The 7,835-nt window shown below is 39.2% G+C and overlaps 1 pseudogene; it reads left to right on the top strand.

Moving 5' to 3' along the window:
- The first annotated feature begins 6,772 nt into the window (after positions 1-6,772).
- LOC102495134 (cathepsin S-like) overlaps positions 6,773-7,835 on the top strand; it is a 1,314-nt pseudogene continuing 251 nt past the window's right edge.

Consider the following 7,835-nt stretch of genomic DNA (forward strand, 5'->3'; position numbering starts at 1 on the left):
TGTTAAGCCCACGGGGTCGGGGACTCAAACAATGGTCAACTACATGGGAGTCCAGCCATTATGCTAATTGCTGGTCTCCAAAAATACTGGACTCTTAAATGTGTACATACTGACTATAGTATAAATATTACATAATGTATGTTATATTGTACATGATTTATGTAGAAACAGTATTTTCAAACTGTCCCTTAATTTCTTTTATAAAGAATGATTATTTAATTTTATTTATTCATTCCTTTATTTTAATTTGATAGAGAAAGACACAAAGAAAGACACACACAGAGAGAGAGAGAGAGGTGAGAAATGAGAAAGCAAGCCTCCAGGTTCGGGACTTGAACCATGGTCAGTCAGCCATGTGGGAGTGTTCAGCATATTAACCACCATGCCACCTACTGGCTGGCCCCCGACTGTTTTTTAGTTCCTAACACTTTTACAAATTCTTTTACAAACTCTTAATTTCTAAACCATTTACAAATTTCTGAATTATTTCAATACTTTAGAGAGGGCTAGCCAGTTTAGATATTTAATTTAAAAAAATGCTTCATGAAATAAAGAGTCTCTTTTATTTAAGTTAGTTATGAATGAAATCATCCTATGGATCATAAAGAAAATATAAATAGCACAAAAGAGTTTCTGCATTTAAACAAAGCACAATTTGGAAGCTGGTTTGCAATTTTAAGTTGGCAAAATATACAGGCCACTCCATTTTAAGCTATTTATCTAGTTAGCTGTCTGAAATGATTTCACAGCTACGGCAGAAAGGCTAGCTGAGTAAACAGAACATTCACACATAAGTTCTGTAGAATCCAGTGTGGAAATTAAAGAAGCTGTGAGAATGTTTAGCCTTGTAACAACTGTGGAATATGAGTCAAAAATAAAAGTACTGCTGGTGATTCCCCATTGACTCAGGGAGTGCCTGCCCAACCCTGAAAGTTATTTCTTTGTGTTCTGTTTTTAGATATTTCTAGCTCTGTTCTATAAAGGAAAACATTTAATGCCAATAGCAGGACATTGCATCCGACATTTTTTTTTTTTTTTAAATAGAAAGGATAGAGAATAACTTCATAATCTTTCTCACTAGTCACTTCCGGATGGCCATTTTTGTCCCTGCAGAAGTGACAGGTGCATGGATTTTCTAGTTTGCGGGCTAGATTTTTGTTTATAGATTTTTTAAAGCAAGGGAGGACTCATATTTGGGAGTCATATTTTTCCTCTGTGCAGACTGATCAGAGTCTCATAGCACATTGTCTTCACGATTTCCTATGAAATCACTGTGTCTGCCTTGAGTCTCTGACTCATTTTATTTTATCAAGATGAAAACTCGTTGGGAACAACATCTTCTTATCTGAGTAGGCGTGATTTAATTTTACTGTGGCAGCACACGTGTACAAGGGCAGGTGCAAGCAGAAGAGTCATCGACCCTCAGGGTAATCATCAGTGAGCCTGCAATCAATTGACCATTCCACGTTGCTGCTTTACAGCAGCAGGAGTAGGGTGAGCTAGAAGGCAGGTGAAATTATTATTAGAGGTGAGGCATGGCATCACTGTAGACATCATAAAATGCTTCCTCTGTGGAAGGGTGTACAGTTCAGGTGCAAAGTCCATAGGCATGGAAAAATAGCCAGGCAGGCTCAACAAGATGGGGCGTGGTGAGAAGAATGCAAAGATTTTGTTTAACCTCTATTTCCCTTTCTCCTTTGATATTAACCTTAGACATCAAACCCTTCCCAATTACCCGCATTCCCTTAAGCAAAGATTCTCTTTAAAATTCCACTGGGTAAATTTAGAGTCTGGGCAATCAATCTTCCCCCTTTATATCTTTAGTTGACTCTTACCTGGCCTACCCTCTGCCAGAAACATGTTAAGCTGTTTTGTATTAAAGTACTCAAGTGTAGTAAGGTACCAGTAGGTAAATGTGTTGGGGAATGAACTGAATGGACTTTAAAATGAAACAGATCTGTATTCAATTATTCACTTTGTATTTTCTGTGTCACTTTAGACAAGATACTTAACCTGAGTCTCAAATTATCTGTAAAATGTGGATAATAATTTATAACCGATTTGGTCATTTTTTTTCTTTTTATTATTTCAATTTATTTTATACAGTCACTACACATCACTACAGCTTGTAACTCAGCAAGATTAGATATGCAAAGGAACCCATATTCAAATATACCAGTTTCCTATTTTCCTTACCAATTTACTACCAAAAGTACTCAACAGATTTATCAACATTCTTAAATCTCGGTAGTATCTGATAGTGGAAATTTTGAGCATGAAAATTATCTATAAAGTTCAGATTTCCAGAGAAAACTCCTCTCTGAGAGCTTTACAAGTTAAATACATGAGTATATTTATGTGTTAAAGAGCATCTATAGGCACATAGATTTTATTATATATGTTGGCTCTCTTCTGAGTTTCATTTTGGTATTTGCTCCAGGAAGCTGACTCATTTATGTAGCTACGAACTGGCTCTTATGTCTTCCAGCTTTTGGTTTGGTTCAATCATTGGAGAACCCCTATAAGAGTTCTAAAAGTATTTATTCTTCTTGATACCTTATGAGAAAGTTGCCTAAGGTGGCATTGTTAACTAAAGCAATTAAGGCTCCTGCACCCTCATAATTCCCGTTGGATTGGAGAATAGGGACGGGCACCTAGGGCAGCTGTATTCTCCTTTGAAGGACATTTATTCCTTCAAGACAAAGTTCTCTGCATGCCTCTCGCCTTCCAGTTCCAGTAACTGCTCCTTTTTCATGTCTTTTGGACCTGGGAGGTGTTAACTGGTTACTAGCTCAGCATTCTTGTATTACCCATTATGATTCTCCTACTCCCATAACTCTCTAAATAGTCTTTTTATAAATAAACCCTTCTCGAACTGTCCTAATTTGAGTATAACATCTGTTTCTGTTGGAATCTTGATTTGTACAACCACATAAACAGTGGAATTCAGAAAGAGGATGAAATCCTGTAATGCAAGTTAACAAGTTTATCACACTTCCAAAATGTATAGTTTTGCTGTTGGACATGTTTCGACTTGAAGTTTGTCTAAATAACATTCGCTATTGTTTAGACCTCCTCTATAATCTTGCTTAATGATTGATCAATGTAACTTGAAAAGCAGAATCCAAAACCAGAAGAGAAAGATGAGGAATATGAAGAATGGCCACAAGAGGAATATAGCTGTGTGGAGTAAACTTCATGGAAATAGTTCAAGAAATTAATTGAAACAATCTGAATTTTCATTTACAATTTTGATCTTAATTATCATTAATTTCTTTTCAGTCTCTGAATTCATTGCTCTATGTGGGATATAGACTTCCTTCAAATTTTATGGACTAGATATTTTAAAAGTCTTACTTCAGACTTCTGGAAACTAAATACACACTATTAAGTTTTTTTTTGTGGGGGACCAGCAGGTGTTGTGGTGGTTAAGACACTGGACACTCCTACATGGCTGAGCATGGTTCAAGTCCCAGACCTGGCAGCTTGCTTTTTCACTTTCTCTCTCTCTCTCTTTCTGTGTGTGTGTGTGATCAAATTAAAATAAATTAATAAATAAATAGAATTAAATTAAATAATTATTTAAAAAAAGAACAAGATATTGTTTTCTGAGGTCCTCTTCCCAAAGGGTGGGTAGAATAGAGAGGCAGGGAGTTGGAATAAAACGTAAGGCACTGATGTCACCTTGTTTATTGGCTGAATTTAGTGGGAACTCACAGTGCTCTCAGTAGGCTCACAAAGCTCATGGCAGTGCTCACAGGCGCTTCCTCCCTCTTGGATCTTGTAATGCACAAGGAGAATGCTCAGGGAGCAATTTTCTTCCTCTCTGAACTTACAGTGCATGGAGCTGAGCTGAGCCAAGCCAAGGTTGGGCCAAGCTAAGGCCATCAGGGCTGAACTAGCCTAACCAAGACTGAGCAGAACAGGGCTAGCTAGCAAGGCAGGGCAGAGCAGAGCAGCACTGGGCAGCACTAACTGACCAGGTGCCCCCTTTCTCTAAAAGGGGTTGCATTCAATAGTGGCTCATTGCCAAAACCAAACTGTTGTGCACACACATGTATATTACATTCAATGGTGTAAAACAGCAAAGTCATAATTACTTAACAAGCATGTAAACACAGTACAATTAATAACATAAGTTGTTTACCTGTGGCCTTCAAACATAATAAGATAGGTGAAGGAGCCAGACTAAACCATCCTGACTCCACTTGCAATAATACAGATGATATCTTTTCCTAATTCTGTGAGTCCTCTCTTGCAGTTGCATCTGGTTCTGGTTCTGGTTCTTTTTTTTTTTTTTAAGAGAGATTTTTGCCTTAGGGCTTGCTGGAGAGAGAGAGACAGAGAGACAGAGACAGAAAGTGAGAAATCACCTCCCCAAAGGGGATGGCCAGGCCACAATCCCTTTTCCTTCATTATCCTCTCAGGATCTTGGACACGAATGTGCATGTGCCCAGTGTAAGTTTTTTGTTTGTTTGTTTGTTTTGAAGTTGCTGGGCCTGGGACTCAAACTGTGGTCAACTACTTGGGAATCCTGAGACGTAACCATTATACCATCTGCTGATCCAACATCTGGTTCTTTTAGATTTGGTTTTGGAGAGAATTGGTGAGGTGGTATGAGTTATAAGAAGAAACTTCATGGGAACCAGCAGTTAGCGTAATGGTTTTGTCGCTGGACTCCCATGTAGTAGACTGCCGTTCGCGTAACGGACCTGTTGTCTTAAAACTCACGCTGGGCGTGTGTGTGTGCATGCCCAAGATCCTGAAAGGAGAATGGAGGAGAAGGGATTGCGGCGTGACCATCCCCTCTGGGGACTTTCTCACTTTCTGTCTCTCTCTGTCTGTCTGGCAAGCACATGTGCTGTATAGAGAAAAACCTCTCAAAAAAAAAAAAAAAGAAAAAGAAAAAAAGAAACTTCATGAATGTCCAAGAGCCTAGAGGGATAGTGGCATTGAGGAAAGGTGGCACCTATCCCAAGCATGGAGTTGGTCAACAATAATCAGGTGTGGCATCTCTTATCAGGCTTGAGTGTTAAAACTCAGTCCTGTAGCCTAGTGGTTAAGGGAGCTGATCCCATGTGGTCTATAGAATTATGAGCCTGGCCCTGGTGGCTTTAAAAACATGCATGTTCGTATGTACCCCAAATCCCAACAGGATGGGAAAATGGAGAAGAAGGGATTGAGGTGTGACCACATCCCTTTGGGGGTTGCTTTCCTCTCTAGCAATTAAAAAAGAAAAAAACCCCAAAAAACCAAAAAATAGAAACAAAAAACCCAGCCTCCAGAAAATTTGTTTTTTATGTGAAAAGAGAGTACAAAAATAAATTTTTGGGGGCCAATGAATAATTCTTATTTTTTTAAGTTTTTAGATGCTTTTTCCTTCAACAAAAGACTGATGAAGGTGGTAACAATAAAAAATGTCAATTTATACTCTTCCCAAAAACATAAAAACTTTATCCTAATTTAAGTATCTTTTGTGCCTCATATTATTAATTTGAGATCAGTTGTTTCAAGAGATGATTGTTCTCTTTTAGCAGAACAAACTTTTCCATTCTGTTAATATAATATTAATAATATACTTAAATGTACTTAAATTGGCTTTTCTATTGTTAATATAGTATTAATAATATACTTAAATGTACTTAAATTGCCAGTTAATGTTTTGCAGAGAATTGGCAATATTTTAGATATTTGCCTTCTGATTGATCTTGTATTAACTTAGAGTATGGTAAGTCTAGTGACAGATATACAAGTGTCTTCATTCATTGAACGTAGTTAATATTTGCAGAGCAAATAAGTGTAGATATGACATACAAGTATACACAGAAAGACAGAATTAGCTACTTTACTGAATGTCAAGTAACACAAAATAATCTATAAAGAAAGATTAATTTATATGCATTTCCTCAAAAATGTTTGTTTCATAAGACAACATAATACTTGTTAAAACAGGATGGTCTCAGTCATTGTATCATCTAGTGAATATGTCTTTTTTCCCCTCCCAAAACTATTTGCTTATCTTCCTAAGTAATAATTCTCCATTTTACCTTTACCAGGGAAAAGCTAATTATTTCCCTTACTTGATTCTTTTATTTTTAAGTTTTTTTTTTTTTTTTTGGAGAGATTTTCACTGTAGGGCGCGTGCGCTTGCCAGACAGACAGAGAGAGACATAGAGACAGAAAGTGAGAAATCACCCCCCGGGGGGATGGTCACGCCGCAATCCCTTCTCCTCCATTCTCCCCTCCGGATCTTGGGCACGCACGCACACACACCCGGCGTGAGTTTTAAGCCACTGGGTCCGGGACACGAACCGTGGTCGACTACGTGGGAGTCCAGCGACATAGCCATTATGCTAACTGCTGGTTCCTATTTTTAAGTTTTTAAAATCTACACTAGCAGCCAGCAGGTGGTGTGGTGGTTAAGGCACTGGACTCCCACATGGTTAATCATGGTTCAAGTCCTGGAACTGGCAGCTTGCTTTCTCACTTTTCCTTTCTCTTTCTCTGTTTATCTCTGGTCAAATAAAAAAAAAATGATAATAGCAAATTTAAAAAATTAATTAATTAAGGAATTATCACAAGAGGGAGTTATGAGTAAACATGTACTGCTCTTACCTTGCCGAGTTTATTCTACGGAATTTGGATTTCTTCTGGGATTACTCCTGGATGGTTTACTGTATACATTTTTACCTCTAAGACCATGGGGAGAAGGCTAGAGTCAATTCAGCTGAAGTCTCCTTGCTGCCTTTGAAATGTTTCAAGGGTCCCTGCCATGGGAGCTCCTGCTGCTGCTTTCAGCATGAGATGGCTGGTTGGGGTGCTCCTGATGTGCTCCTCTGCAATGGCACAACTGCAGAAAGATATGACACTGGATCACCACTGGCATCTCTGGTGAAAACTTATGGCAAACAATATAAGAGACAGAATGAAGAACTAGTACGGTGTCTCATTTGGGAAAAAAAATCTCAAGCTAGTGATACTTCACCATATGGAACATTCAATTCCGGAATGCATTCATATGATCTAGGCATGAACCACCTGGGAGACATGACTAATGAAGAAGTAGTGTCTTCAACGTGTTCCCTGAGAGTTCTCAGCCAATAGCAGAGAAACATCACTTACAAGTCAAGCCTTATTCAGAAATTACCTGAGTCTCTGGACTGGAGAGAGAAGGGATGTGTTACTGAAGTGAAATATCAGGAGGCATGTATTACTTGCTGGGCTTTCAGTGCTGTAGGGGCCCTGGAAGCACAGCTGAAGCTGAAAACAGGAAAGCTGGTGTCTCTCAGTGCACAGAAACTGGTAGACTGCTCCACTTCAATATATGAATAAAGGCTGCAATGGAGGCTTCATGACAGAGGCTTTTCAATACATCATTGATAACAATGGCATTGATTCAGAAGCTTCCTACCCCTACCCCTTTCCATCCGTGGATGGAAAGTGTCATATGACTCGAAAAATCGTGCTGCCGCATGTTCCGAGTACATGGAACTTCCTTCTGGCAGTGAAGAGACCCTGAAAGAAGCCGTGGCCAATAAAGGGCCTGTGTCTGTTGCTATAGATGCGAGTCATTCTTCTTTCTTCCTCTACAGAAGTGGCATCTACTATGAACCATCTTGTACTCAGACTATGAATCATGGTGTACTAACAGTTGGCTATGGTAGGGAACCAGCAGTTAGCGTAATGGCTATGTCACTGGACTCACACGTAGTCGACCGTGGTTCGCGTCTTGGACCCGGTGGCTTAAAACTCACACCGGGTGTGTGCGCGTGCGTGCCCAAGATCCTGAGAGGAGAATGGAGGAGAAGGGATTGCGGCATGACCATCCCCTCTGG

Source organism: Tupaia chinensis, unplaced genomic scaffold (assembly GCF_000334495.1).
Source record: "Tupaia chinensis unplaced genomic scaffold, TupChi_1.0 Scaffold139677_1, whole genome shotgun sequence".
NCBI classification, from domain to species: domain Eukaryota; kingdom Metazoa; phylum Chordata; class Mammalia; order Scandentia; family Tupaiidae; genus Tupaia; species Tupaia belangeri.